Consider the following 27,191-nt stretch of genomic DNA (forward strand, 5'->3'; position numbering starts at 1 on the left):
AGGGGAGGAAGAAAGTTGAAGAATTATAGCTAGCAAAAGAAGTCAGACAAGAGAGAGTAGAAGTAAGTAGAGCATATCATCCCATCAAGCCTGAGTCAGACAGTAACGGTGAATGAAGAAAACAAGGGTGAGGAGGCACCTTAATAAGAAAGCCATGCAGCCTATTCTTGAGTAAACAAGTGACCCCTGTCATGGAGATACTGTAGTAATACTCTCCATCAATGCTATGTGCCAAATTTGTGATTTTAAGGCACAAAGAAATGCTGCCTGGGGGTTCTTCCAGTTACAGGCTGTGAGACTTTTAGCAGTGACTAGGACGTGGGACAGTAGTTTGATAGAAGCTTTTTGAAGATCAGGAGGGGGGTAGCTGAGGAGAAAGATCTAGGGATCTTTTGGTATGGGAGAGTCAAGAAGATGAGTCAAAAGTGTATGAACTGAAATCCAAAAGGGTTCAAGCATAGGGCAGATCCACCAAGGGATATTCTTCTTGCCGCCATGGCATCAGACACTTCCTTTCCTGACTAGCCTCCTGAATTCAGTTAAAGCTGTTCTCCATTATCTGCACTTGCCGTTCATACATCTCTAATCTTGACACAAGGTACACCGCAGTTTGACCACTCCATACCAACCTATGCCTCTCCTCACCTCTTACACCCCCAACATATCAAACTCCTTGCCCCATCCTTCAAGATTTGTCACCACTTCATCATACTTGCCTGCTTACATTTTCTAGACCAGTGGATGCTAATGCACTCACAATACAATAATGAATCGGTATACTATCATTTTGGAACAGGGTTTGACATAGGTGCAAATATGACACAAAGTGGTGGCACACACAATTTACTAAATTTGCACACAGTTTGTATAAAGAGATTGCTGAAACAATATCATATGTATTTCCCTGTTGTGGCCATGTATTTGGTATCAAATAATAGCCCCTTTAGACTTCCGGCCCCACCCCCGACATGTAAGGCAGCAGACTGAAGCAGCACCGATATCTCACCCCTGCAAAACAGCATTTCAAGGCTGATTTACAGCCTCCAGCAGCTTACAGTGCCCCAGAGACTTCGTGGAAACTTTTAACCCAGTGTATGAAGCACTTCCTGGTGGCTCAGATGCCGGGACAGCACCGTAAATCAAAGCAGCAGCGACAGGACACCACATAAAGATGGCACCGAAAGCCAGGGAAACAGCAGAAAAGGCAAGCTCTGCATCCTCCTAACCCTCCAGAGACTCGCAGGTGAGCTGTCAGTCCCCTCTCACACAGCCACGACATCCTTCACCTTCTCCAGACACACCAGTCATTTATGGAGACATGGTGGCTGCAATTAGGGAGGCAATAAATCATTTACTGGATAAACAAACAGCCAGCATTAATCAGCAGCTCTCCCAGCTTACTAACAAAATTCCGGAGAATGAGAGGAAGCTTGACTCTTTATTTGCGGATGTAGCTGCTTTACAAACAACCTCCTGCAAGTATGATAAGATACACTACCAGATTTTAAACAAATTAGATGACCTTGAAAACAGGTCCAGACGACAGAATCTCGGGGTAGTTGGATTACCAGAGACTCTTAAAGGGCCAGCACTCTTTGACTTTTTGAAAATCACTTTACCTCAGCTCTTGAGCATTGAACAAGAGTGTTCTGGTATGGTTATTGAACGTGCACATAGAGTGGGTCCCCTCAGAGACCGGTCAGATGCCAGGCCAAGGGTAACACTCTTCCGATGTTTAAATTTCCTGCACAAGGAAGCTATTTGGCGAGCGTCAAGGCGCAAAAGGGATCTTAAATGGGAAGATCATAAATTGTAAATTTTTCAGGATCACCCGGCCGAACTTACTAAGGCGAGAAAGTCTCTCTCTCCAATATGTTCTTACCTGATACAAACTGGCACAAAGTTTGCATTACTATACCCAGTGCGGCTGCGCATATGTGACGGAGACACACACTTTGAGTTTTCTACTGCGGAGGATGCCCAAGCCTTTCTCGATGAAGGAAAAGATGCTTCATCCCTTAACAACAACCCTGATACATGAGTCTTCGATGTATATTCAGTTAATGCTCAATGATGATTTGTTTTTTGCAGTTGAATTTCACTGATTTCTTGCTGTGTTATTGTTCCTTGCAGTATGGTTAAGATTTTGTGCCTTTATGCTAAGGGCACCCTCATTTCCATTTTAGTTTCTTTACTGCTGTCTGGATTTATATGTTTTTGTTCTTCCCCTGGATACGGATAAATGCTGTACTTACTCTCATTTAGGGGTTTTTGAGTTAGGAGCTGTGTCCAGTGGATATTATTTTAGTTTATTGGTTATACTTAGACTGGAAGTTAATTGATGTTAATTTACTGCCTTATGATGGCTATTCTTGCTCATAGTCTCAATTGGCTATTCTCTATACTGTGGGTTTTCCCCAGATTCGTATGATATTTCTCCATATCTTTTTACTTTTTCTTAAGTTATGAGTTTTTGATGTTTATATGTTTTAGGTCTGTTTTCCCTACCTACTTACCTACACTGATACTTCCTTTATGCTTCTGCTGCCACTTATATTTCCATTTACATTTCAACTGCTTCCTTCAATTTCCCTTGCCTACCATATTCACTTACTTTTGTAGACATATTTGATGTCCGTTAAATTGGGCAGTTGGAATGTAGGAGGAATCAACTCCCCCCAGAAGCGAAAACGCGTATTATTATACTTATCCAAGCTATGTTTAGATCTCGCATTTTTCAAGGAGACTCATCTTACCCAGTCGGAAACTCTTAATCTTAATATTTTGGGCTGGTCGGTGTTGTCCTCAGCATCATTTAATACTAAAGCCCGGGGTGTGGCGATCTTGGCTCGACACCACTTAGATGTTACATTTATTAATGCTGTGGTTGACCAGATTGCCACTCACTGTGTGGATTCTAAAATTATAATAAAGCTCTGAGTTATGATTCTGGTGAAGTGGGTGTTCCGCTCACAGAATTATTACCATCTTCACTTAAGTTCTTAGATAAAAACAAACAATTATCATCCCACCGCTGCCACCGCTTTGTTACGACGCTGCCGGCCAATTCCACAAATACGCCAATTTGAGAATTGCCACAGGCGATGTGGTGGTCACTTTTGACACATGGGATTTCATCAAACATCTTAGCTGCCACCAGCAAGAGGAAATTAGCGTCTAAACGCAAGGTAGCCTTTGGTTCTACCTGTCACACACACTGCAATACTTAGAAAGTACGTAGACGTGGGCCATACGAGGCCTTGGTTCATAAGAATCACAGGATCGGAACTAAAAATTAAATATTTAATTTTAAGAATACTTCAGAGCTTTAGTTACAAAAAGATGTTACAAAGATTATTAAGAAGATTTTAAAAACACACAGAATACAGCAATCTCAAACAAATGAAAAGAAATAAAAAATACAGAAAACCTAACTCACTCAAACGCACTTAGGTTGTTCTGTTGTGGGAGAGTTTCACAGAATAGCTCCAAGAGATGCACTCTCTGTCCTAATGAGAGGCACAGATAAAGTCCTCAGCTGCATCAGCCCCCACCCTTGGGTTTTTTAACCACTTCCCTGCTGGACACTAAACATACACCATTTTCACATACTGTTGGCGCTTGGAAACAGGCAGGGGGGAGGGGTTGTAGCCCAAAAGAATACTGTATGAATCTCTTTCAAAGAGAGTGAGGTCTGTGAGGATCTGTACCTTGTCACCCCTGGACAGCTTTATGACTAGCCAGGAAGCTTAGTGGCGTAGTTTTCTAAACATGTGGACTTCTTTTACTTTCTATCAGGTAATTGATCCGGCCATCTCCTTCTTATCAGGGTTTATAACCTCTGGTCTGGTCATTGCACATGTCATTGCTTTCATAACATTATGGTCTGTAGATCTCCCACAACCTAGATGCATGGAGGTTAAATGCAGGACATCGCCTATCAGCCATTTTGTCACATCTAAGCTGACAGAATACAAAATTATAAATATATATATATATATATATATATATATATACACTTAAAAACATTATTGGTGATTATTTCTGCAGGTAATCACCACACTTTATATCACATATAAGTTTTGATACTCCTTTCTGTTTTATACATAACACTTATTATCATTTATATGGAGCCACTATTTTATGCTGCACTATACAGAGAATATGTTCATTAATTTCAGTCCCTGTCCCATTCGAGGTTACAGTCTGTACTCCGTAACACACAGGTATACACATATACTAGTGTTAAATTGTGTACATGGGGCTGCTACAGCGTTGCACCCAAGTAGGTATTGCCATTTTTAGCACTGCTCATACTCCGTAGCTGAGCGTGCGCATCAATGGAAATAAGGATAACGCCTATTTGGACGAGCATACAATATGTACAAGGACGGCGCATGGATGTGACCAACACAGCAAATGGCAGAATATCTGCCTTGCAGGTGGGTGTACTTGCAGAAGCCTTTTGAATCAGTCCTGTGGTTTTTATGTGAGCACTCGCTGATGCTTAGTAAGCCTCTTATTGGATGAAATATAAAATTGTTTACAAATCTTTAACCTGTAGTCTACTTTTGTTGTCAAAATTGTCACTTAACAACAGTTAGGTTTTTCTAGAATTCTCTTGTAACCAAAGACTTTATTCACATCGATTATGTAAATAAAACTTTGAAATGTTCACAAAGGCATTAACAGAACCTGCGTTTGATTGTGTTCAATAATACCCCTTTCACACAGAAAATTAAATTACCGGGGGAAGCAGTTCTACCCGGTAAGTTCATGAAAAACGCAGGTCTTTTTTTCTGTGTAAAAGGGTCAACCCAGGTTGAAATTCCCGTTGTTGGGTTGTAGACCCGGGAGGTTGACTGTTTCACACAGACAAAATACCCGTGTTGATCTGCAAATTACGGGGTCGAAATTCTCGAACCAGTAATTTGCTTGTCTGTGTGAAAGGGGGTGTCAAAGAGAGACCGGCAACACGACCCGGCACTGAAATGCTGGGTAATTGCAGTGTTTTCTGTCTGAAAGTGGTATCAATGTTAGATGCCTAACTTACTAGATTGTCATCAGTCTGGCTTCTACATACTGTTGGTCTGATTCTGATTTTAATACAACTTTTCCATTGCCTTATCCAGGTCATCCAAGCAGGGACCCGTTTACACCATGCTGAGAGCCCATACCTCCTGAACTGCATTGTCCCGTGGGTGGTCGGCAGGTTGGGGGACACAGCACATGCTGTCTACCCTGGTATGCAGACAGCAGCACAGTGCCAGGAAACAGTGAGCGCAGGAGGCTGGGGGCAACTCAGCAGCTTCCAGCGTGATGTTGGGCAATTTCCATTAGGGGGTGTGGCCTAATGGGACTGAGACCACGTCCCGGGGGTCCTGATCTGCAAGTTTTCCCGGTGCTTGGAGATGACGTCATCTCCAAATGCCGCCCAAAAGGCACTGCACCTGTCTGCAGTGTAAATGGCACGGGACGGTGCTGCTGTGGAAAATGGGTAAGGCCCGGGTTCTAAGTCCTGGGTCAGGCCTGGGACTTTGTTGGAAAAAGAGTATTAGAGCAAGGTATAGCCCTTTCACACCGCACAAATAACCCGGTATCGACCTGGCATAATGTCGGGTCGACACGGGTCAGCGTGCGGTGTGAAAGCGCCATAGCAGAGATCCCGGGCCCCCTGATCCAGCAATTCAACCCGGGAATAAAGCAGTGTTATTCCCGGGTTGAATACCGGGTCAATGGTAGAGTAAACGGGCTCCTGGGTCGATGCGACCCGGGACCCGTTCACTACAACAGGAAGAGGCTGCGCGGAGATGATCTCATCTCCCAGCTCCGCCCCCGCTGCCGGCTCTGCCCCCTGCCACTATGGCAACCTGCCCGGCATATTGCCGGGTCGGGGAGGCCAGTAGCAGCGTCCAATGCAGGATCCCACCTGGGAAGGACCCGTTTCCAATTGGCATTGGCGGTGTAAAAGGGGTATAATCTGACGCAATAACCTAGGTTATTGCCGGGTCTACCCATGTTGTGGCTCCTGGAAAATATTAATGGTGCAGTGTAAACCCGGGTCAGAGGTGTTGTGTGAATGAGGTCTGACCCGGGTTGGAACTACTGGTGGACCGAAAGGACTGAGTAGATGGTCTCGGGTAGGCTCGACTAGCTGGCGAGGCCCCTGAGGGAAGAAACGTGGATTTCCAGCAGTAACCTTAGAGATCCATGAGTCCAATTCGCCCCCGAAGAGCCATTCTCTTGTAAAGGGAAGTGATGCCACAGTGCGCTTGGATTCTGCATCTGCAATCCACTGACACAACCACAAGGCCCTGCGTGCTGACACTGCCATAGCAGTAGTCCTACCATTAATATTGCCAATCTCTTTGAGCGAGTCACAGATGACGCGTGCCGCATCCTGAATGTGTTTTAGGAGAGTCACTGTAGTAACCAGGGTCATATCCCCAGAGAGCCCCTCCTGAATTTGAGTAGCCCATGTATGAATAGCAAGTGTAATCCAGCAACCTGCTATCACCGGTCTTTGAGATATACCTGCAGCTGTGTAGATAGATTTCAGATTGGTCTCAATTTTCCTATCCCCGGGGTCCTTTATGGTTAAGGAGCCCAGAGCAGGAAGTACCGCCTTCTTAGAGAGGCCAGAGACGTCAACAGCCAGAGATTCTGCCCAGAATTTGTTGCCTTCAGGGGCAAAAGGGAAAGTGTGCAAAATCCGTTTTTGCACCTGATATTTTTTATCTGGATTTTTCCAGGCTAACTTAAATAAGTCCTCTAATTCTTTAGAATCAGGGAAGGTGACACTCAGTTTGTTTTCTGTGAGGAAAAACGACTGCTGTGTTGCAGTGTCCTCTAGAGGAAGTTTTAACACATCCAGTATAGCCAGAATGAGGGGTTCAATACCCTGTGTAGGAGTGGAATCCCCACTTACGGGGTCCACATCTTCCCCATCCTCCTGTATATCCTCATCAGAGTCTGATAGTAATGCAGGTAACGCACGTTTTTGTGGACCTGCAACAGAGAGTGGGGGAAGGGGAACATCAGCCCTAGCAGCTAAATTCTCAACAGCCTGCTGTAATTCTTGCGTTTTATGGGCATATGCAGTGAGCTGAGATGACATATCAGACATCATAGTTTTGATGGCACCGAGCCAGGAAGGCTCTTGACCCTCCCCCACAGTCTCCTCAATGTTTTGTGTGGACTGACTACATTGTTCACAAGAAATGGAGCCAGAATAAAGTGGGGAGAACCTGGTGTTACACACATTGCATAACTTGTGTTTTACCATGATAACAATAATACACCAAAATATACTGACAATACAGACAGTATAATGCAAGTCTGCTTCACTGTATGTCAGAGGAGAGAGAGAGAAGGTACCAGGACTCCCAAGCTATATAGCCTCAGTGAGTCTGCTAGCTGTAACTCAGTGAAACACCTATATATACATATCTATCTTCCCTAATGGGATGTAGGAATGTGCACAGTAGCGACTTTCCCCCTGCGGTACACCCTGCACCAGTGATCCAGCGTGTCTCAGCGTCTGGAGGAGCTGTGTGAGGCTGCTGTGCAGCTGAGCCCGCTCTAAGGTAGCTCCGCGCCCCCCACCACCTCCACCATCACCTTGGCGCCAGAGCTACTGATATCTTTATAATTGCAAAGTCTCCCAAAAGTGCTTAAAACGTCACAAAAGTGTTAGGTTAAGCCACCGCTAGCCAGTTTACACAGGGGCTATAGCGGGTCTCCCCCCCAGGAGGGTCCCGAATGCCTCCCCTGCATGTCAGCCACACAATGAACCGGAGGACCCTCCTAGAGGGGCTCCCGGTCTGTACTCACCACTTTTGTCACCTTCAGGCTTAGGTTAGGGGTGTGTGGCGTGCTGCGATTGCGACAGCTAAGGTGCAGTGCCCCGCAGGCCGGTGACCGTCCCCCTACCCGCCCAACTCCCACGGCACAGGCATGCTGTTGCCCAAGCAGCATACCGAATATAATAACAGTTTTGAAATGAAACTGAAGAAAACTCTGGAGCTTGCAGAGTGTGCATTCTTTCATGGGGGCTCTTTTTTTAAAACTGCCTGTTGGAGGAGCCAGCACATCCAGTTGAAGTGCACTGGCTCCTTTAGACCCCATCTATACCCCATCGTACTAATGTGTCCCCAATATCCCTTATGAATGTAGATTAAATAATTTTGGGAATGAATTGTGAACACTACTGTGTCCATCTTCCAGGATAACATTGTAGACAGGAGACTTTATTTCTCATACGTCCTAGAGGATGCTGGGGTCCACTTCAGTACCATGGGGTATAGACGGTTCCACAGGAGCCATGGGCACTTTAAGACTTTTCAAGGGTGTGAACTGGCTCCTCCCTATATGCCCCTCCTCCAAACCTCAGTTTAGAAAATGTGCCCAGGCAGACTGGATGCACTCCAGGGCAGCTCTACTGAGTTTCTCTGAAAGACTTATGTTAGTTTTTTATTTTCAGGGAGGACTGCTGGCAACAGTCTCCCTGCTTCGTGGGACTTAGGGGGCAGAAGTAGGAACCAACTTCCTGAATAGTTTCATTTCTCTGCTTCTGGCTGACAGGACACCATTAGCTCCTGAAGGGTACTGAACGCTAGCTGCGGCTATGTGCTTACTCCCACAGCCCGCCGTCACCCCCCTTACAGAGCCAGAAGTCAGAAGACAGGTGAGTGTAAGAAGAAGAATCTTCAGTCATCGTGACGGCTAAAAGGTACCGCGCAGCGGGCGGGAACGCTACGCGCCATGCTACCCACACACACAGGCACTGCGGGGGGTGGGGGCGCCCTGGGCAGCATGAAACCTACTAAACTGGCAAAAATAAGGGGCATAAGTGGTTGAGGCACAGTCCTACCCCCGCCAGTATAAATATCAATATCGAAAAATCTGAGGGGAAACGTGCCATTACGGGGGCGGGGCTTCCTCAGTCAGCCAGCACACTGTTCAGCGCCATTTTCTCTCCCTTAAGGCTGCAGAGAAGAACGCTGGTCCTCCACTGCTGAACCAAGTATCAGGGTGCAAAACAGGGGGGGCACAGTGAAATTTGGTGATATATATTGTGTGAAAATATCATTATAAAAGCGCTGCAGGTCTGTAGGCATTTTGTGTTCACAGACATTTTATTACTGGCGCTGGGTTGTGAACTGGCAAATCCTATCTGTGTCCTTCTGACAGATTTTACTGTGGGTCTGTCCCCTATAAGTCCCGGAGTGTCTGTGGTGTGGTTGTGCACGTGTGTGACATGTCTGAGGCAGGGAGCTCTTCCCCTGAGGGAGCCATTTTAGGGACACAGAGTTGTAATGTGGTGGCGCTGCCAGCACACCATGAGCCTGAATGGGTGAAAGAATTACGTGATAGTGTGAATCATATCAGTAAGAGATTGGATAAGTCTGAGTCTCATGCAGAAAGTTGGAGAAAATCAGTGGAAGATGTGATTTTTCATAGTTCTGCCTTTTCATCCGCAGGCGACCCCTCTGGGTCACATAAGAGACCTTTTGCTCAAATTGTACAAACAGATACCAACACGGACTCTGATTCCTGTGTCGACACTAGTGATTCCAGGGGAATAGATCCTAAATTGGCAAAAAGCATTCAATACATGATTGTTGCTATAAGGGAGGTTTTGGAAATTACGGAAGCCCCTCCTGTACCTCAGGAGAAGGCTTATTTTTATAAAGAAAAGAAAATTAATGTAACTCCCTCCGCCTCACGAGCTAAATACTCTCATTTGAGGGAATTTGTGCAAACCCTGAAAAGAAATTTCAGATTCCCAAAAGGATTCAGGTTGCTTATCCTTTCCTGGCAGAGGACAGGAAAAGGTGGGAGTCACCCCCAGTTTTAGACAGTGCCCTGTCACAGTTAACAAAAAAGGTGATTCTCCCTGCACCTGGGACGGCTTCACTAAAGGAGCCGGCAGACCGCAAGTTAGAGACTACGTTAAAATCTATTTATGTGGCCAATGGTACGCTGCTCAGGCCCACTATTGCTTGCTCATGGGTGAGTAGTGCTATCGAAAAATGGTCAGATAACTTGTCATCTGAAATTGACACGATAGAGACGAGATACTCCTAAAGCTAGGTCATACCAAAGACGCTGCTGCATACATGCTAGAAGCCATGAAGGATATAGGGCTTTTAGGTTCAAAAGCCGCTACCATGGCAGTCTCAGCTTGGAGGGCGTTGTGGATTCGCCAGTGGAATGCTGACGCAGATTCCAAAAGAAATATGGAGGCGCTCCCGTATAAAGGTGAGGCCTTGTTTGGAGATGGGCTGGATGCGTTGGTCTCTGCGGCTACCGCAGGTAAGTCGACATTCTTGCCATATGCTCCTGCACCGGCGAAAAAGACACATCACTCTCAGATGCAGTCCTTTTGGCCCAACAAATACAAAAAGGCCAAAGGTTCCCCCTTCTTTGCAGGTAGAAGGAGAGGACGAGAAAAAAAGTCATCAGCGTCTCCCGGATCGCAGGAGCAGAAGTCCACCCCTGCTTCTGCCAAATCTGCAGCATGACGCTGGGGCTCCCTTGCGGGAGTCTGCTCGAGTGGGGGCACGTCTGAAACTTTTCAGTCAGATCTGGGCTCAATCTGGCCTGGACCCATGGGTTTTGCAAATAGTGTCCAATGGATACCAGCTGGAGTTTCAAGACGTCCCCTCATGCCGATTTTTCAAATCGACCTTACCAGCTTCTCTTCCAGACAGGGAAGTAGTACAGGCTGCAATTCAAAAATTATGTCAGGATCAAGTCATTGTCCTGGTGCCCTTGTCACAGCAAGGAGAAGGTTTTTATTCAAACCTCTTCGTAGTTCCGAAGCCGGACGGCTTGGTCAGACCAATTTTAAACTGAAAAATCTGAATCTCTACCTGAGAAGGTTCAAGTTCAAGATGAAATCTCTGAGAGCAGTGATTTCTAGTCTGGAGGAAGTGGATGTCATGGTGTCAGTAGACATAAAAGATGCTTACTTGCATGTTCCCATTTATGCTCCTCACCAAGCTTATCTGAGATTCGCAATACAGGATTGCCATTACCAGTTCCAGACGTCGCCGTTCTGACTCTCCACGGCACCGAGAGTACTCGCCAAGGTGATGGCAGAGATGATAGTCCTCCTTCGACAACAAGGAGTCAATATAATTCCTTACCTGGACGATCTCCTGATAAAAGCGAGATCCAGGGAACGGTTGGTGCAGAACATTGCACTCTCCCTGTCAGTACTCCAACAACACAGTTGGATCATACATTTTCCAAAGTCGAAGTTGGAACCGACGACAAGATTGTCCTTTCTGGGGATGATACTGGAAACAGAAGTACAGAGGGTATTTCTTCCAGTAGAAAAGGCTCTGGAAATCCAGAGAATAGTCAAATAAATTTTGAAACCAACAAGAGTGTCGATCCATCAATGCATTCGGTTGTTGGGGAAGATGGTAGCGGCCTACGAGGCCATACAGTTTGGCCGTTTCCATGCCAGAGTACTCCAGTGGGACCTGTTGGACAAGTGGTCCGAATCCCACCTTCACATGCACCAGAAGATAGTCCTGTCCTCCAAAGCCAGGATTTCGCTCCTGTGGTGGCTACACAGTTCTCACCTATTAGAGGGACGCAGGTTCGGGATTCAGGACTGGGTCCTGGTAACCACGGATGCAAGTCTCCGAGGCTGGGGAGCGGTCACACAGGGAAAAAGTTTCCAAGGAAAATGGTCAAGTCAGGAAACCTGTCTTCATATAAACGGTCTGGAATTGAGAGCCATTTACAACGGCCTTCTACAAGCAGGGCATCTTCTTCAAGATCAACCCGTGCTGATCCAGTCGGACAATGTAACAGCAGTCGCGTACATAAACCGTCAGGGCGGAACGAAAAGCAGAGCGGCAATGGCAGAGGTGACAAAGATCCTCCTCTGGGCAGAAAGACATGCAAAAGCTCTGTCTGCAATTTTCATTCCGGGAGTGGACAACTGGGAAGCAGACTTCTTCAGCAGACACGATCTCCATTCAGGAGAGTGGGGCCTCCACCAAGAAGTCTTCGCAGAGGTGACAAGTCTTTGGGGAATACCTCAAGTAGACATGATGGCATCTCGTCTCAACAAGAAGCTTCAGAGATATTGTTCCAGGTCGAGAGACCCTCAAGCAATAGCAGTGGATGCACTAGTGACCCAGTGGGTGTTTCTTTTGGTGTATGTCTTCCCTCCACTTCCACTAATACCGAAAGTTCTCAAGCTCATAAGAAGAACAAGGGTTCGAGCGATCCTCATTGTCCCAGACTGGCCAAGGAGGGCTTGGTTTCCAGATCTTCAGGAGTTGCTCATAGAAGATCCTCAGCCTCTTCCTCTTCGCGAGGACCTGCTGCAGCAGGGGCCGTGCGTGTATCAAGACCTACCGCGGCTACGTTTGACGGCATGGCTGTTGAGCGCCGGATCTTAGCCCGAAAGGGTATTCCAAAAGAAGTCATTCCCACTCTTATTCAGGCCAGGAAAGGAGTAACGTCTAAACATTACCACAGTATATGGAGAAAATATGTGTCTTGGTGTGAATCCAAGAAGGCTCCTATGGAAGAGTTTCACTTGGGACGTTTTCTACATTTTCTACAGGCAGGTGTGGATGCGGGCCTAAGAATGGGTTCAATCAAGGTCCAGATTTTGGCCTTATCAGTTTTCTTTCAAAAACAATTGGCTTCCTTTCCAGAAGTTCAGACGTTCCTGAAAGGGGTGGTGCACATCCAACCTCCATTTGTGCCCCCGGTGGCACCATGGGACCTTAATTTGGTGTTGCAATTCCTTCAGTCGAATTGGTTTGAACCTCTACAGGAGATAGAATTGAAGTTTCTCACTTGGAAAGTGGTGATGCTTTTGGCCTTGGCATCCGCAAGGCGGGTGTCTGAGTTGGGGGCTTTGTCTCACAAGAGCTCTTACCTGATCTTCCATGAAGATGGGGCAGAGTTGAGAACTCGCCAACAATTTCTTCCGAAGGTGGTTCCGTCTTTCCATATAAACCAGCCTATTGTGGTGCCAGTGGCTACTGACACCTTCTCTGCGTCAAAGTCTCTTGATGTGGTTAGAGCTTTGAAAATTTATGTCGCGAGAACAGCTAGGATACGGAAAACAGAGGTTCTGTTTATCCTGTATGCTCCCAACAAGATTGTGTGTCCTGCTTCTAAGCAGACCATTGCGCGCTGGATCAGAGGGACGATTCAGCACGCTCATTCCACGGCAGGATTGCCGATACCGAGGTCGGTAAATGCCCATTCTACTAGAAAGGTGGGCTCATCCTTTGCCGAGCAGCTACTTGGTTAGGGGCAAACACGTTTGCAAAGTTTTACAAGTTTGACACCTTGGCCAATGAGGACCTCAAGTTTGGTCAATCGGTGCTGCAGGGTCATCCGCACTCTCCCGCCCGTACTGGAGCTTTGGTATAACCCCATGGTACTGAAGTGGACTCCAGCATCCTCTAGGACGTATGAGAAAACAGGATTTTAATACCTACCCGTAAATCCTTTTCTCTTAGTCCGTAGAGGATGCTGGGCACCCAACCCAGTGCGTACTTTACCTGCAGTTATTAGTTTTATAGTTACACAGGTGTTGTGTTACGATTATTTTCAGCATGTTGCTGCAATTGTTTCATGCCCGTTGGCATGGCTTATGTTGAATGCCATGTTGTGCGGCATGGTTGATGTGTGAGCTGGTATGAATCTCACCGTTAAATTATAAGTAAATCCTTTCCTCGAAATGTCCGTCTCCCTGGGCACAGTTCCTATACTGAGGTCTGGAGGAGGGGCATAGAGGGAGCCAGTTCACACCCTTGAAAAGTCTTAAAGTGCCCATGGCTCCTGCAGAACAGTCTATACCCCATGGTACTGAAGTGGACCCCAGCATCCTCTACGGACTAGGAGAAAAGGATTTACCGGTAGGTATTAAAATCCTGTTATAAATGGCATCCAATTATAAAATATAAAGAATATTGCTGTTAAATACACGTAGGAAAAGTTAAACAGCCTTTAATGGCTAAAACTTTCCTAAATACCAGTTAACGTACCGCAGGATAATTTAAGCTGTATGGCTTTAATTCTGAATCTTTTGTGATCTAGTAGTCAGTTTAAGAAGTTATCAAATAGCCTTTAAGGCAATGGTTCCCAAACTGGGTGCCTCAGGGCACTTGCAGGGTGCCTTGGGTTGGTGGTCCAGGACTAACTAAAATTATTTAGGGTCGATGTAATAGGCAAAACCAGCGCTTTTGGCTGTCAGTCATAAAATATGTGGAAAAACAGTAATGAATCATGTCCCTCACCACATAACTGAACCTAAGGGTGACATATAAATACAATTTACTTAATTCATTATTTTCTGAATTTATCGTAAACCTTTGGCCTAGGGGTGCCAAGAAAATAAATCTTATACTCTAGGGCGCTGTGACTCTAGGGTGCTGTGAAAAAGTTTGGGAACCGCTACTTTAAGGTGTTTTTGTCAAACTATGGTTAAAGGATGTCCACAATAACAGATATATTTTGTGGCTTTTGGAACCTATAGATGCCTGGCACGTTTCTCCATTCTCATATACTGATTTCATAAGAGGTTTTAACAGGCAATGGAAGACAGTGTGTAAGCTTGGAGAGGGCGTCACCTAGCTCAACTTGCCTCATAAAAATAAAGCTTCCCAACATCTTGGTGCTATGGGGATTATTCAGTATGGATTGCAGATTCTGCTAAAAAGCAGACTCTGCAATCTGTTCTTTCGCATTCTGGGGGCCGCCCATCGCAGGAAAGGCGCCCAGCATGCAGAATGGCATGGCTAACGGCTGTGACCGCAGGAGGTCCGCCACTATTTTTTAGATTGGAGACCCAAAAATGACACAGATCCACCCACATTTTCCCTGCGCCGCTCCCGCAACACTCTGTCACCATCCCACGCCCTCCCCGCGAACGCCACTGCCTGTCAATCAGGCAGAGACGTTCGCACCCACTGCGACCCGAATGTATTCGGCGGCTGAGGATGGTACCTCCGTGTGCGCACTGCCACCCCCGCCGGAGTTATTGCGGTTGCATTGCTTAGTGATTTGACCTTAATATACCCTATGTATAAGCAAGAAGACTCTAGTGTTCTATTATGGGAACATGCATTAAAAAAGTTATCAGTGGAAATTTATATAAAACTTTTCTTTATTTTTTGTTTATAATCTGCCTCTTGTCATTTTCATTCTTCTAAGAATAAAAGATAACTTTTATGGAAATTTCCAATGATAACTAATTAAAAGTTGATCGCAGCAGCAAATATGTTAGCTGTTGAGCTCCATTCTATCCTATGATGGGAACTTTGCGGTCTGCGGCTAACCGCAAAGTTAATTGGGGTCACCCACAAGAGGCTAGAAAGGAGCGGTGCTAAGCTCCATTCTAGCTGGTGCGCTACTCCTGATTGGCTGTGCGCTACTAGCCTGTCAATCAGCAGAGCGCCATGACGTGGCGCTCCCTGATTGGCTGGCGGGATCTCCAGTGGCAGCAGTCACGTGGGGTCCCATCATTCAGGAAAAGGGGTTTCATGTGTACACATGGAACCCCTTTAGTTGCGTGGACCGGGATTTAGTTGTTGTTTTTTTATTCTACCCTTTGGATTACTACAGGACCAAAGAGGACCGAGCTTCACTGGATGGTTCGTAAGTATAATTGTATTCCTTACAGGTACCCCATGGATGCTACTGGACAAGTGGGTGATTCTCGGCGTGGAATGTAGGTAATTATGTATGAGTGTGTAAGTGTGTTTGAATAAAATTATACTTTCAAGGTGTGTGTGTTTTGTTTTTATTTGGGTATTTTTTTTGTTACAGAACTACAGGTACCAGCGGGCCCATTATTTCCCTGCATGCTGGTACTAGTGGTTCTCCAAGTACAAGCTTGCGGGGGAGTCTTGCTGGGTCTTGAAGTTCTATGACAAGAAAACAATATTCTTTATTTGACACAAAGGCTATCAGCCCCCCATCCACTGCCCAGGGATGGGGTGGACAGCCTCGGGCTTCAACCCTGGTCCTTGGGTGCCTGGAGGGGTGGACCCCTTGATTTAAGGGGTCCCCACTCCTTCATGGAACCCCGGTCAGGGGTGACTAGATGGGGGGGCGGTAATGCCTCGGCCGCAGGGACCTATATAATAGTGTCCCCCGGCTGTGGCATTATCTATTTGGCTAGTGGAGCCAGGTGCTGGTTTTAAAAATACGGGGGACCCCTACATCTTTTGTCCCCCGTATTTTTAGAACCAGGACCAGACGCAGAGCCCGGTGTTGGTTGTCTAAATACGGGAGGATTCCCAGGCAATATTCCCCCCGGTATTTAAACAACCAGGGCCAGCTCAAAGATCCCGATGCTGGTTATGCTTAGGAGGGGGGACCCCACGCAATTCTTTTTGGACATATCTAAGCCATTCAGACCCTTTCCCACAGATAAGCATGCACGGATCTCACAGATCCGTGTATGACTATCTGAACACGCCACCAAAAACCAGGTCTATTCTATAACTACTTTTCTTTATGAATTCTGTGCTTTCCCGGCAGTGTTTGGCTATTGTCGGCTGTGATTAAGAATACAAATTCTTAGTAAATTACCGAGTTGTATCAAATAACAGCCGCATTTGACCGATGGTCTATTGATTCGGATTTGTGACCTCTGCTGGGAAAAACAATACAAATAGACCCAACACTGCCGAGATTTGTGTTTAGTAAATTCCCGAGATGACACTTAGAAAAAAAAAGCAAACTCTGAAAAAATCTGGAGCTTAGTAAATATACCCCCTAGAGTCTTTTTGTTTTATTGTGTTGTATACTGTGCCCCGTAATTGAAGTCAATACATTGATAGATGGGTGTGGATAAAAGATCACCAATACATAGATAGTCAATAGGTCGATACTATATGGTTAACAGTCAAAATTATGACAGTTAAATGGTCGACGTAGTCTTTGGTCAACAGTGTCAAAAGGTCAGCACAGACTAGCAACACTTTTTTTTGTATTTTAATTCTAAACCTTCCACAGCCTATTCCTAACCCTCCCTTATTAGTGCCTAACCATAGCACTAATAAAAAAAAAGTGCCAGTCCATTTGCATGTCGACCTTTTGATCCTGTCCACCTAAGTCCATGTCGGCCATTTAACTCAACCCTTTGACCCTGTCAACCTATTAACTGTCATCCATCTGGTGATCTACTTACTGTCTATCTTCGATCTAGATACTGAATAGATTATAATACTGTATATTTGAGTTTCTGTGCAGAACCTTTTATCTTTTTGACCCCCTTAAAATTGCAGAAAATGTCTGCATCCGCTATTTGGGTTGTGCCTAACTAACTTATTGCCAGTGTGTATAATTATGCATCTGCTATTTAGTAAATAAGTTATATGTTCTAATTATCTTTTCCTATAGTCCAGTGGTTCCCAAACTTTTTTGAATCACGGCGCCCTAGAGTATTAGAAGTTTCTCTGACGTCCTAGTGGATGCTGGGAACTCCGTAAGGACCATGGGTAATAGCGGGCTCCGAAGGAGGCTGGGCGCTCTAGAAAGATCTTAGACTACCTGGTGTGCACTGGCTCCTCCCACTATGACCCTCCTCCAAGCCTCAGTTAGATTTCGTGCCCGGCCGAGGTTGGATGCACACTAGGGGCTCTCCTGAGCTCTTAGAAAGAAATAGACTTAGGTTTTTTTATTTTCAGTGAGACCTGCTGGCAACAGGCTCACTGCAGCGAGGGACTAAGGGGAGAAGAAGCGAACTCGCCTGCTTGCAGCCGGATTGGGCTTCTTAGGCTACTGGACACCATTAGCTCCAGAGGGATCGCCCGCAGGCCCAGTCCTTGGTGTTCGGTCCCGGAGCCGCGCCGCCGTCCCCCTTACAGAGCCAGAAGCAAGAAGATGGTCCGGAAAATCGGCGGCATGAAGACTCAGTCTTCACCAAGGTAGCGCACAGCACTGCAGCTGTGCGCCATTGCTCCTCTCACACACTTCACACTCCGGTCACTGAGGGTGCAGGGCGCTGGGGGGGGCGCCCTGAGGCAGCAATAAAAACACCTTGGCTGGCAAAAATACCTCAATATATAGCCCCAGGGGCTATATATGAGGTAAATACCCCTGCTAGATTCCATAAAAAAGCGGGAGAATAGGCCGCGGAAAAGGGGCGGAGCTATCTCCCTCAAGCACACTGGCGCCATTTTCCCTCACAGCTCCGTTGGAGGGAAGCTCCCTAGCTCTCCCCTGCAGTTTACAACACAGAAAAGGGTTAAAAAAGAGAGGGGGGGCATTTAATTTAGGCGCAGTATACATATATAAAAAAAGCAGCTATAGGGGACATAACTCAGTTAGTCCCTGCATTATATAGCGCTCTGGTGTGTGCTGGCATACTCTCACTCTGTCCCCCCAAAGGGCTTTTGTGGGTCCTGTCCTCGTTTAGAGCATTCCCTGTGTGTCTGCGGTGTGTCGGTACGGCTGTGTCGACATGTTGAATGAGGAGGCTTATATGGTGACGGAGCAGAGGCCGATATATGTGATGTAGCCCCCTGTGGGGCCGACACCAGAGTGGATGGAAGGTATTAATCGACAGTGTCAACTCCTTACATAAAAGGATGGATGACGTAACAGCTGTGGGACAGCCGGCTTCTCAGCCCGCGCCTGCCCAGGCCTCTCAAAGGCCATCAGGGGCTCAAAAACGCCCGCTCTCTCAGATGGCAGACACAGATGTCGACACGGAGTCTGACTCCAGGGTCGACAAGGTTGAGACATATACACAATCCACTAGGAACATCCGTGACTTGATCCCGGCAATAAAAAATGTGTTACACATTTCTGACATTAACCCAAGCACCTCTATAAATGGATTTTTAGGTTTGGGGAGAAAAAACAGGCAGTGTTTTGTTCCCCCATCAGATGAATAAATGAAGTGTGTGAAAAGCGTGGGTTCCCCCGTTTAAAAACTGGTAATTTCTAAAAAGTTACTGATGGCGTACCCTTTCCCGCCAGGAGGATAAGTTACGCTGGGAGATATCCCCTAGGGTGGATGAGGCGCTCACACGGTTGTCAAAAAAGGTGGCACTGCCGTTTTAGGAACGGCCACTTTGAAGGTACCTGTTGATAAAAGACAGGAGGATATCCTGAAGTCTGTATTTACACACTCAGGTACTAGACGGAGACCTGCAGATCGTGCTGCTGCAGAGTGGTCGGTGACCCTGTCAAACATGAGAACATATTAAAGACGTCGTCTTATATATGAGGGATGCACAGAGGGATATTTTGCCGGCTGGCATCCAAAATGAATGTAATGTCCATTCTGTCAGGAGGGTATTAGAGACCTGTCACGGGACAGGTGATGCTGACTTTAAAAGGATTCTGCCTTATAAGGGTGAGGAATTATTTGGGGATGGTCTCTGGGACCTCGTATCCACAGCAACAGCTGGGAAGAAATATTTTTACCTCAGGTTTCCTCACAGACTAAGAAAGCACTGTATCAGGTACAGTCCTTTCGGCTTCAGAAAAGCAAGCGGGTCAAAGGCGTTTCCCTTCTGTACAGAGACAAGGGAAGAGGGAAAAAGCTGCACCAGTCAGCCTGCTCCCAGATTCAAAATTCTTCTCTCGCTTCCTCTGAGCCCACAGCATGACGCGGGGGCTCCACAGGTGTAGCCAGGTACGGTGGGGGGCCGTCTAAAAAATTTCAGAGATAAGTGGGCTTGCTCACAGGTGGATCCCTGTTTCTTTCAAGAAGTATGTCAGGGGTACAAGCTGGAATTCGAGATATCTCCCCCCAGCCGTTTCCTAGATTATGGCTTGCCGACAACTCCCTCAGGCAGGGAGGCTTTACTAAAGGCAATTAATAAGCAGTATTCCCAACAGGTAATACTCAAGTGCCCCTACTTCAACAAGGACGGGGTTACTATTTTACACGGGGTGGGGTACCGAAACCGCATGGTTCGGTGTGACCCATTTATATTAAAATCCTTGAACACATACATAAAAAAATTCAAGTTCAAGATGGAATCGCTCGGGGCGGTTATTGCAAGCCTGGACGAGGGGGATTACATGGTATCCCAGGACATCAAGGATGCTTACCTGCATGTCCCCATTTACCATCCTCGCCAGAAGTACCTCAGATTTGTGGTACAGGATTACCATTACCAAGTCCAGACAGGACTGTACAAGGCACCGAGGGTGTTTACCGGGGTAATGGCCGAAATGATGATACTCCTTCGAAAAGGGAGTTTTTAATTATCCCGTACTTGGACAATCTCCTTATAAGGGCGAGGTCCAAGGAGCAGTTGCTAGTCGGGGTAGCACTATTTTGGAAAGTGCTACAACAGCAGAGTTGGATTCTATACATTCCAAAGTCACAGCTGGTTCCTACCACACGTCTACTGTTCCTGGGGATGGTTCTGGACACAGACCAGAAATAAGTGTTTCTCCGGGAGGAGAAAGCCAAGGAGCTGTCATCTCTAGTCAGAGACCTCCTGAAGCCAAAACAGGTATCGGTGCATCATTGCACGCGAATCCTGGGAATAAGGGTAGCTTCCTACGAAGCATTCCCATTCGGCAGGTTCCATGCAAGAATTTTTCAGTGGGACCTGTTGGACAAGTGGTCCGGATCGCATCTTCAAATGCATCGGCTGATAACCCTGTCTCCAAGGACCAGGGTATCTCTAAAATGGTGGCTGCAGAGTGCCCATCTTAAGGAGGGCCGCAGGTTCGACATACTGGACTAGGTCCTAGTGACCATGGAGGCCAGCCTTTGAGGCTGGGGGCAGTAACACAGGGAAGAAAATTCCAAGGACTTTGGTCAAGTCATGTGACTTCTCTACACAGGCAAGACCTCTGCTTCAAAACCAGCCGGTACTGATCCAATCAGACAACATCACGGCGGTCGCCCATGTAAACCAACAGGGCGACACAAGAAGCAGGATGGCGATGGCAAAAGCCACAAGGATTCTCCGATGGGCGGAAAATCATGTGTTAGCACTGTCAACAGTGTTCATTCCCGGAGTGGACAAATGGGAAGCTGATCTTCTCAGCAGACACGACCTCCACCCGGGAGAGTGGGGACTTCATCCAGAAGTCTTCCAAAGGATTGTACACCTTTGAGAAAGGCCACAGGTGGACATGATGGCGTCCCGCCTCAACAAAAAGCTATAAAAGATATTGCGCCAGGTCAAGGGACCCTCAGGCGATAGTTGTGGACGCTCTGGTAACACCGTGGGTATACCAGTCGTTTTATGTGTTCCCTCCTCTGCCCCTCATACCAAAGGTATTGAGAATAATAATAAGAAGGCGAGGAGTAAGAACGATACTCGTGGTTCCGGATTGGCCAAGAAGAGCTTGGTACCCAGAACTTCAAAAAATTATATCAGAGGACCCATGGCCTCTGCCGCTCAGACAGGGCCTGCGGCAGCAGGGGCCCTGTCTGTTCCAAAACTTACCGCGGCTGCGTTTGACGGCATGGCGGTTGAACGCCGGATCCTGAAGGAAAAGGGCATTCCGGAGGAAGTCATTCCTACGCTTATTAAAGCTAGGAAAGAGGTTACAGCAAATCATTATCACCGCATATGGCGGAAGTATGTTGCATGGTGTGAGGCCGAAAAGGCCCCAACAGAGGAATTTCAACTAGGTCGATTTCTGCATTTCCTGCAAGCAGGAGTGAATATGGGCCTAAAACTGGGCTCCATTAAGGTACAGATCTCGGCTCTGTCGATTTTCTTTCAAAAAGAACTAGCTTCAGTACCTGAAGTTCAGACTTTTGTAAAGGGAGTGCTGCATATTCAGCCCCCGTTTGTGCCCCCTGTGGCACCTTGGGATCTCAACGTGGTGTTGAGTTTCTTAAAATCACATTGGTTTGAACCACTAAAAACCGTGGATCTGAAATATCTCACGTGGAAGGTGGTCATTGGCGGCTTTGTCCTGTAAAAGCCCTTATCTGATTTTCCATATGGATAGGGCAGAATTGAGGACTCGTCCCCAGTTTCTCCCTAAGGTGGTGTCAGCGTTTCACCTGAACCAGCCTATTGTGGTGCCTGCGGCTACTAGGGACTTGGAGGGATCCAAGTTGTTAGACGTGGTCAGGGCCCTGAAAATATATGTTTCCAGGACGGCTGGAGTCAGAAAATCTGACTCGCTGTTTATCCTATATGCACCCAACAAGCTGGGTGCTCCTGCTTCTACGCAGACTATTGCTCGTTGGATTTGTAGTACAATTCAGCTTGCACATTCTGTGGCAGGCCTGCCACAGCCAAAATCTGTCAATGCCCATTCCACAAGGAAGGTGGGCTCATCTTGGGCGGCTGCCCGAGGGGTCTCGGCTTTACAACTTTACCGAGCTGCTACTTGGTCAGGGGCAAACACATTTGCAAAATTCTATAAATTTGATACCCTGGCTGAGGAGGACCTGGAGTTCTCTCATTCGGTGTTGCAGAGTCATCCGCACTCTCCCGCCCGTTTGGGAGCTTTGGTATAATCCCCATGGTCCTTACGGAGTTCCCAGCATCCACTAGGACGTCAGAGAAAATAAGAATTTACTCACCGGTAATTCTATTTCTCGTAGTCCGTAGTGGATGCTGGGCGCCCGTCCCAAGTGCGGTGTATCTGCAATACTTGTACGTAGTTATTGTTAACTAAATCGGGTTATTGTTGAGCCATCTGTTGAGAGGCTCGGTTGTTTCATACTGTTAACTGGGTTTCATATCACGAGTTATACGGTGTGATTGGTGTGGCTGGTATGAGTCTTACCCGGGATTCAAAATCCTTCCTTATTGTGTACGCTCGTCCGGGCACGGTGTCCTAACTGAGGCTTGGAGGAGGGTCATAGTGGGAGGAGCCAGTGCACACCAGGTAGTCTAAGATCTTTCTAGAGTGCCCAGCCTCCTTCGGAGCCCGCTATTCCCCATGGTCCTTACGGAGTTCCCAGCATCCACTACGGACCACGAGAAATATAATTACCGGTGAGTAAATTCTTATTTTTTTCATGGCACCCCTGGGCCCAAAGTTTCTTATTGAAAAACTTAGAAAGAAATATATAAAACAATATACTTAATTTAATGTCATCCTTAGGGTGAATTGTGTGGTGATAGACAAGATTTACTTCTGTTTGTCTATATATTTTTAGATTGACAGCCACCAGCACTGGTTTTGCCTATTACATTGACCATTAATAATTTGAATTGGTCCTGGACCACCAACCCAGAGCATCCTTGCAAGTGTCCTGATGCACTCCAGGGTGCCACCGCACACAGTTTGAGAACCACTGATATACAGATGAAGCAACGCGCTACATCGCAGACGGGGCCCGCCGCCGAGCGTACACAGATGCTCCCATTCTAGGATGCACACGTGCCCCATTCGTTCCCAGCAGTGTGCCCAGCTTAGCTTGGCTCCATCTGTAGTCTATTTTTAAGTAGTAAGGTGTCGTAGCTTTCACCAAACCTATTTTTCTGCAGCGGTGTACACTGGGATTCCACAGGGAATAACATCGGGGTGTAGAGTTGAATCTTGATCCTATGCACCAACAGGCTAAAAGCTTTAACTGTTCCCAGGATGCACCGCACCGCCTCCTCTATAACCCGGCTCCGTGCACAGGAGCTCAGTTTTAAAGTTGGTGTCTGCATAGCAGGTCACTAACAGGGGGGCTGCGTTAGGCAGCCCTGCAGAAAAGAGGAATAAAGCCTTATCGAAGATACTTCATGGGCCGTAGCACTTTTTATGTCCAGGGGACATACTGTGCTGCGGCTCCATCACCTCCCCACTGCGGCGCTGTATACTCCCGTGGCCTGGTTCCCGGGTACTTACAGCGGAGACGCACCGGTATTCTGGCACACCGCCACTGCACATCTCAAGGATCGCGTGGCTGCAGGAAACGGGGAGGAGGTAAGAGGGTCCCCCAGGTGGGACCTGCCAGGTTAAATCGCGAGCGCGGTCTCTAGGAGATGGACCGTGCGGCTGACGTGGACACTGTACGGCTCAGGGACCCCACTATATCCACCAAGGCAGCCGGAGCGCAGGTCGGTTTTCTTGAACGCTCCATAAGTACCGGTGGTGAAGTCCAGCATGAGGGGATAAGGTGCTGACCTGTAGCCCCTCCCCCCACCTCCGGGCGCCATCTTCCGCAGGTGTTCCTGCCCTGGAGCTGCTTTTACTTTATCCCTCACTCCCTGCAGAGATCTGGTGCCATTTCTATAGCAAGGGCTGCTCTCAACAGGATTGCTGGGCTGATGTCTCCTCTGTAAAGCTGCCTGTCACAGCGCCGTGCTTTTACAGTCACTTGAGTATTCTAAATGTCGTTTAGACAGCGTTAGTTAAGAACAAGTGTAATTATAACAGAATAGGTGGTACAGTTATTCTGTGATATACTGTACATCCAGTATTACTGTGCATTCTTATTTCTCTGACGTCCTAGTGGATGCTGGGAACTCCGTAAGGACCATGGGGAATAGCGGGCTCCGCAGGAGACTGGGCACTCTAAAAGAAAGATTAGGTACTATCTGGTGTGCACTGGCTCCTCCCTCTATGCCCCTCCTCCAGACCTCAGTTAGAATCTGTGCCCGGCCCGAGCTGGTTGCACACTAGGGGCTCTCCTGAGCTCCTAGTAAAGAAAGTATTTGTTAGGTTATTTATTTTCAGTGAGATCTGCTGGCAACAGACTCACTGCTACGAGGGACTAAGGGGAGAAGAAGCGAACCTACCTGCTTGCAGCTAGCTTGGGCTTCTTAGGCTACTGGACACCATTAGCTCCAGAGGGATCGAACACAGGCCCAGCCTCGGTCGTCTGGTCCCGGAGCCGCGCCGCCGTCCCCCTTACAGAGCCAGAAGCAAGAAGAACGTCCTGGAAATCGGCGGCTGAAGACTTCGGTCTTCATTAAGGTAGCGCACAGCACTGCAGCTGTGCGCCATTGCTCCCTATGCACACCACATACTCCGGTCACTGATGGGTGCAGGGCGCTGGGGGGGGGGGCGCCCTGGGCTGCAATTAGAGTACCTTAACTTTGGCAAACAACACATAATATAGCCTAGTAAGCTATATATGTGTAAAAATCCCCTGCCATAATACAATTATAAGAGCGGGAGAAGTCAGCCGAATAAGGGGCGGGGCTATCTCCCTCAGCACACTGGCGCCATTTTCTCTTCACAGTGCAGCTGGAAGACGGCTCCCCAGGCTCTCCCCTGCAGTTTCCAGGCTCAAAGGGTTAAAAAGAGAGGGGGGGGGCACTAAATTTAGGCGCAAACTGTATATAAAACGCAGCTATAGGGAAAAATCACTTTCTATTAGTGTAAATCCCTGATTAAATAGCGCTGTGGTGTGTGCTGGCATACTCTCTCTCTGTCTCCCCAAAGGACTTTGTGGGGTCCTGTCCTCAGTCAGAGCATTCCCTGTGTGTGTGCGGTGTGTCGGTACGGCTGTGTCGACTTGTTTGATGAGGAGGCTTATGTGGAGGCGGAGCAGGTGCCGATAAATGTGATGTCACCCCCTGCGGGGCCGACACCAGAGTGGGTGGATATGTGGAAGGTATTAACCGACAGTGTCCTCCTTACATAAAAGGCTGGATGACGTAACAGCCATGGGACAGCCGGCTTCTCAGCCCGCGCCTGCTCAGGCGTCTCAAAGGCCATCAGGGGCTCAAAAACGGGCGCTACCTCAGATGGCAGACACAGATGTCGACACGGAGTCTGACTCCAGTGTCGACGAGGTTGAGACATATACACAATCCACTAGGGGCATCCGTTGCATGATTTCGGCAATGAAAAATGTGTTACACATTTCTGACATTAACCCAAGTACCACTAAAAAGGGGTTTTATGTTTGGGGAGAAAAAGCAGCCAGTGTTTTGTTCCCCCATCAGATGAATTGAATGAAGTGTGTGAAGAAGCGTGGGTTTCACCCGATAAGAAACTGGTAATTTCTAAAAAGTTAATGATGGCGTACCCTTTCCCGCCAGAGGATAGGTCACGTTGGGAGATATCCCCTAGGGTGGATAAGGCGCTCACACGTTTGTCAAAAAAGGTGGCACTGCCGTCTCAGGATACGGCCACCTTGAAGGAGCCTGCTGATAGAAAGCAGGAGGAAATCCTGAAGTCTGTATATACACACTCAGGTACTATACTGAGACCTGCAATTGCCTCAGCATGGAGGTGTAGTGCTGCTGCAGCGTGGTCTGATACCCTGTCAGATAATAGTGTTACCCTCGACAGGGATACTATTTTGCTAACCATAGAGCATATTAAAGACGTCGTCTTATATATAAGGGATGCACAGAGGGATATTTGCCAGCTGGCATCTAGAATTAATGCAATGTCCATTTCTGCCAGGAGGGTATTATGGACCCGGCAGTGGACAGGTGATGCTGATTCTAAAAGGCACTGTTAGGGTCTCCTGCCCTGTGCTGCCACGTCGTCATGGCAACCGGGAGACAAGTGCTAGCGGAGTAACCTGAGCGCAGCTGATACTCCGGTTCGGGTCTTTTGCTGTGCAGTGGTTACAGGCTTTGTGCACGGCAGGGGATCCGGTGCTGGTTTTTGTGCTCACAGTCTGTGAGGTCTGAGTGGGGCGTAGACAGCACCTGCTATATAAACCCTCTTCTCAGGTTAAGCAGATGCTGCTGAATCTTTGTTGGTTAGTCAGTTCCTGAAAGTTAGCCAGTACTGTGTAGCTTTGTATTTGTTTGTTGCTTACTGCAAATAGGCCTTGGGATTTGGTACTACACTCTGCCAATCCAGACCTAGCAGTAAGACTGGAGTCAGTCGTTTAACTTGCTGGGGTTCTTTTGCTACTCTGTGAACTTAGCAAGTTTGCGGCTGTATTCTCAGACTTGCCTGCCAAAATCCTTTCTCACTGTGCAAGGTGTTCAGGTGTCAGTTTAGTGGCAGTAAGCTGAACCAGTGCACTGCAAGTGAGGACTAGGATTGTGGAGACTCTCCTTGTGTCTATTATTCCATCTCTGACCAAGGAGTTTACTGCCACACCCGTTGGTAACCCTTTAGGGTTTTGCTGTTGCCCTTAGCAACGGCATTTCGGGTTCTCTACGTATTAAAACACAACATCTCGCTTCTTTCCATCTGAGCATTCCTAATACTAGGGAGACACCCAGTTTCTTAGCCTCTGGGCTTCTCTGTTCACTTTGTGTTGATTTTGTTACCCTATCACCTTCTGTGTACGTAATGTCATATTCCCAAGTCTGTCTGTGAGTTCATTTGTTTTGCAT

The 27,191-nt window shown here is 47.3% G+C and overlaps 1 protein-coding gene and 1 long non-coding RNA gene across 3 annotated transcripts in view; one reads left to right on the forward strand and one right to left on the reverse strand.

Moving 5' to 3' along the window:
* LOC134923608 (uncharacterized) overlaps nt 1-27,191 on the forward strand; it is a 211,205-nt gene that overhangs the window by 123,431 nt on the left and 60,583 nt on the right. The window lies entirely within an intron of this gene.
* PDLIM3 (PDZ and LIM domain 3) overlaps nt 1-27,191 on the reverse strand; it is a 170,260-nt gene that overhangs the window by 84,813 nt on the left and 58,256 nt on the right. The gene's annotated exons all lie outside the window — the stretch shown is intronic.

Source organism: Pseudophryne corroboree, chromosome 1, assembly GCF_028390025.1.
Source record: "Pseudophryne corroboree isolate aPseCor3 chromosome 1, aPseCor3.hap2, whole genome shotgun sequence".
In the NCBI taxonomy this organism is placed as follows: Eukaryota; Metazoa; Chordata; class Amphibia; order Anura; family Myobatrachidae; genus Pseudophryne; species Pseudophryne corroboree.